The sequence below is a fragment of the Sinocyclocheilus anshuiensis genome, unplaced genomic scaffold (genome assembly GCF_001515605.1).
Source record: "Sinocyclocheilus anshuiensis isolate Anshui unplaced genomic scaffold, SAMN03320099.WGS_v1.1 scaffold453, whole genome shotgun sequence".
In the NCBI taxonomy this organism is placed as follows: Eukaryota; Metazoa; Chordata; class Actinopteri; order Cypriniformes; family Cyprinidae; genus Sinocyclocheilus; species Sinocyclocheilus anshuiensis.
The window spans coordinates 702936-708524 of record NW_015537979.1 but is presented as its reverse complement, the minus strand read 5'-3'; positions in this window follow the sequence as shown (position 1 = coordinate 708524).

Genomic DNA, 5589 nt, shown 5'->3' with positions numbered 1-5589 from the left:
ATATACATATATATATATATATATATATATATATATGGGTCAAAGACGAAAAGGGTGTTTCAAGCATCAAAAAAATAAAAGTGCAATACAGCTTTAAGTTTTGTTTTTTCCCCATACATTAGAATGTGTCCTGTTTAAGTTTATATTTTTCTGAACAAAAAAAAATATTAACATGCATTTTTTACCATGTTTGACCGAAGACACGCACTAAAATGTCATTCAGTGTAATTTTTGTTAATTTTGTTGTACTTGTACAGTGACAGTAGATAGTTTTGTTTCAGTAGAGAATTGAATTGAATTGAAAATGAGTCCATTATCAGATCCGGATCTGATTCTGCCTTCTCTCTCTCTCCCTGTCTTAAAAGTCCTGTCTATTTGTACTTTCCAGTACAATCAAAGAATTGGGTTACACTTTATTTTAGTGTCCTTATTACAGTGTAATTATACATTTAAGTACTGAGTAATATTAATTAACTACATGTATTAACTGTATGGTTAGGATGAAGGTTTGGTTTGGTTTAGTGTTAGTTGCATGTAATTGTGCATGAGTTATTGTTATTACTATAGTAAGTACATGTAAAGGACACCGTAAAATACAGTGTTACCAAGTACTGTACACCTCAAAATGAAAAGACTTATAGAGTACATAATAACCACTTTTTTATGATGCTTTTTCAACAACATGAGAGTGAAAAAAACAAACAAACAAAAACATTATTTTTTTTATTAAAATATTTTATTCCATGTTATTATTATAAATCCAATCCTTTATTAAAATAGTCTAATGGTCTAATGCGTGTATCTCATGATAACATCCCTTTGACTGGAAGATAGTGTTCTTTGGCAACAAGTATTACATATTTTATGATATATGTCACCTGATAAAACATGAAAAACTACATACTGCGCACATGAGGCAGTCGGATGGCCTGTGGTGGAATAGCTCTTTTGTGACATAAAGCTTGTTACTGCATTGGTTAGAAACGGGGAAGTACCTATCCAAAACATAGAGTAGCAGGAATTTACACCTTAGAGGAACAGAGAAGAGGATTGGAAAGTGAAATGAGGAACAGCTTTAGGCCTACTGCAAACACACATTGCTTAGAAAGATTTTTATTTGAGTAATTTGTCTTTTTAACAAATTCATTAAAATAACTTGTTTATCAAAGTTGTGAGATGAAAGACATTGGATATGCTGTACATTTGAGTTTATATGAAGCCAATGTATACAATCAAAAGATATGATTTCTATTTATTGTCTTTGTATTATTTTGTATTATTCGGGTCTTTCTCATCATATTAAATTCAGACTGCAAACTCACAATTAAAATATATAGAACAAAATATAAGGTCATACTGATGCCAAAACACTAATACACACAAGTAAAAAAAAAAAGATTAAATACATTTTAAAGTATAATAAAAATGTAATTATAAAAATATATATGCACAGCTGCACACACAAATCCACAATTACAAAAGTGTATGGGTCAAAGATGAAAAGGGTGTTTCAAGCATCAAAAAAATAAAATTGCAATACAGCTTTAAGTTTTGTTTTTTCCCCATACATTAGAATGTGTCCTGTTTAAGTTTATATTTTTCTGAACAAAAAAAAATATTAACATGCATTTTTTACCATGTTTGACCGAAGACACGCACTAAAATGTCATTCAGTGTAACAATATTTATATACCAAAAAATCTTGTTAGGCATATTTAAAACATGAATAATTCGATGACATATTAAAAGACTCTATTTAAGCATCACAGTGCAGCCCTCAAACATCAATTAACTTTAATTTTTTAATCTTTATACTTTGCTAATGTCCTTCAAACCACTATGTTTCCCAATTTGCCAGCAATAAGTTTTTGTAAGGAAGTGAAAATCATTTAAAATATATTTAAATTTAGTACGATCATATATTCTTATTTGTATTTTAATAAGTACAGGTCAGAATAAGTATATTGTTCGTTTTTACATAAATATATGTGTTACACTGAATGACCATGATTTGTTGCTCTGAATGACGATTTGCCAAAAAGAAAGATAACATTGCCATTGTTCCCATAACTGAAATATTTGTAGTATTAATCTGTGTCATTAAATTAGTTTTAATAATAATCTTGAGTAAATGACTGCAGAAACAGATGTTGAAATATACTAAGCATTTTCCTGATGCTCCCCGTCCATGCTTGCTTAGCTTGTCACTTGGTTTCTGACTTGCTCGGCCTCAAAAATTCCTGCTTGCAGCCACATTTATTAATACTTTCTGTTTGCAAACAAATGACATGATCAGGATGAGTATTTGGGTGGAGAATCCCCTCAGTGATCTCTCTTGAACTACTGACATAGTGAGGGGGTCTCCCTGCACAGAATTATTGGCAAGCTATTATAAATGGAAGAAAAAAAAACCTTCTGTATAAAAGAATAGCAGATTCATGAAACAGGTTTGTGTTGCCTGACTTTGATGACGCGTATCTTCAGCACAGTACAGTGTGCTGAAGATACGCACGTGCTGAAGAAAACAGTGTTATCATTTATATAGTTATTGTTCTTGGTGTGAACAGGCTTTAAGAGTGCCACCCAAGCTACTGGGTCCACACTTAGTTTATTACCTTTTTGGCTTTTTACAGTGCCTAGTGACTCCGTCTGTTCATGGGTGTCTATAATTAATCAATAATCAAATTAAACAATACCAAAATGCATTCAAATATTAATATACTGAACAAAATTATGAACGCAACACTTTTGTTTTTGCCCCCATTTTTCATGAGCTGAACTCAAAGATCTAAGACTTTTTCTATGTACACAAAAGGGCTCACTTTTCTGCAGCACCACCCAGTCTTCCAGGTGCCATTTGATGATGTTACAGATTGGCGAATGACTCAGTTTTTTATATGGTTTCAGTATAACTTAATAATCTCAAGTCCCCTGGATATTTAAATACTTTAAAAATAATAATAATAAATAAGACAGTCTTTTAATATAACACAGCCAGCACTTACTTGAAAATGCCAAGACAACAAATGTATTTTTTAACTTGGTATTTTATATATGTTTATTTGAAGATGTAATGGTTAAATCAAAGTCCGGACCATTACGCTGAATGACAATTTTACACTTTGGAACATTATTTCCCCCATATTTTGACATTTTATTGTCACAAAAGTTATTTAAAAAATATGAAAGTAGACAATTTACTTGCATTTAAGATGTTTTTAGTGCATTTAAAATGACTTTTGTAAATGTAATTACCACACCATGAAAAGGTGAAATTAAGTATTTAAGAGCAATAAACTCCCTTTTCTGCAGCACCACACAGTCTTTCAGGTGCCATTTAATGATGTCACAGACTGCCGAATGACTATCAGTTTTTTATATGATTTCAGAATAACTTCTGTTACACTGAATGATCTCAGATAAACTGCATTTAGTCCTTTTGCGTGGAAGTGGAGAGACCGGGGACTGAGGCAGGACCGGTGGAGCAGGATGCCAAGACGAAGCAGAAAGCCAGGGTGAAGCCGGAAGAGCAGGAAACCAGGACAGATCCGGCAGTATGGGTGGAAGTTAAGATAAACAGGCAAAAATCAGGTACCAGGAAATCAGAAAACACGGCGAGACTAGACTAATACTAGAACTAGGAACTAGGAACTAACACAGGGGAAAAGGCTCCGTAAAGTAGCTATCACACGATGAGCGATAAGCGCTAAACAATACTCGGCAGTGGGAAGGGATCAGAGTGAGTGTTATATAGGGAATGTGTGATTGATTACAGCTGTGTGCAATCAACTGTGTGTGTGTAATCAGTGCAGTGGATGATGGGAACTGTAGTCCGGGTGAAGTGCAACAGTGGTGTGGTGCAAGAGTCCATAGTAGTGGAAGAGTGACCTCTGGTGGCGAGCAGACGGAAGTTCATGGACCGGATTCGTGACAGCTGCATCAGTGAATGATGAGATATTTTGCTAACTAAAAGAATCCTGCCTGAAGAATAGAGTGAGAACTTTATTATGTCTATTTTCTGTGTGTATGAGGTTTTATGCATGCACAGTAAGGTGAATGTAGTGTTTACCAAATTTTTTTTTTTTTTTTTTAAGTGTGAATGAGAAACTTATGGAAGTCCCTTGAAAAGAGAGTGTTTAAGTGCAAAAACACTGTTTTCAAATGTATCCACACTCACATTTTCGTTTCTCTTCAAATACAACAATAGATCATCACGTGAGAGGGCATATTTCTTTTGTTCATAGATGCTTCCCTTCAGTGAGGTGAAAGGTCAATGCTCAAACCTCATTCTAACTGGCATCTGCTAATATCAACGGAGGGGGAATTTCTGTATTGGGTTTTATTAAACCACAGTCAATACAATGACAAGGCCTTGAACTGTTAGTCATGAGAAGTGATTAGTAATGACATTGCTGGCTTCAGCGACAGCTGGGGAAATACATCTGGCTCTCTGGCTCTGCCTCGTCAGATAAAGTCCACCATCTGGAATATGGCGTTTTTTATAAACTAACTCACCGCTCACTTCATCCTAACCTCGACTGAGTTATCAAACTGACCCGAGTGAGTGTTTACTCTGCAAACAGGCTTCTGAAATCCCTTTGCAACATTTGTCCTGTGAGAATCCCACAACAATTCACTCATTTGTGGACATATTGTTTCTGAATCAGTTTATCACCTGTTTTTGTGTAAAGGACACATGCAGAGCCAGAATACTGTCTGACTGAATGTGAACCCTAAACAGGAATTTACTGTGTGAATTTCCAGATTTTGCCTGCCAGAAAGTTCACTTTCATTTTTGTAATTCAAAGTCATTTTTGACTATGCAGACTTGAAGACTCTGATACAGTAGCTGTCATCAGAAGCATAGCCTCTGGTCATAAGCAATGCTTGGATTGCGTAATTTACACATAATTGTTTTAATGTGTTTGCCAAGTTTTTTGCATTGTTTTGACTCTTAGCAACCGCTGAGGAGTGAAACTGGATTTTTGGAATGTAGATGTATTGAATTGGACATTAAAACACAGACGCCTTTTTAACACTTGCCGCCGCCTTAACGACGAGCCAAGAAAAACAAGACGTAAACAATAATACCAACAATGACGCAACTGGTTCTACAAGGGAGAGCTGTAAAGCAGAAGAGCTTGCTCGGAAAACCCCTGGCTCAAAGAATATCTGGCAGTTGTGTTTTCTTGCACCTGCTGCCGATTAGTGATGTTAAGAGACAAAAAAGAGAGATAGCTGCAGGTGTAGTTTTCAGAGACATGAGCGAGCAGATTCTTATCATGTTAATATTTTATTGAATTCATTCTACATGCATAATTAATAAAGGCAAATGTGATAGGCTTGATATTGATAACAGTCAACAACAAGAAGGGTCCCAGCTAACAGGTAACATTCTCAGAACGTTCTGGCAAGGTTCTCTCAATGTTACAAACAAACATTCTTCCAATAACATTAATAGAACGCTCATTCACGGTTATCTGCTCATCAATATTGTTCTCAAAACGTTAGCACAAAAATATTGTTTATACATCAATTATGGAACTTTTTTTAATTGATATTTTAGTTGGACTTCTAACTTTTTTTTTT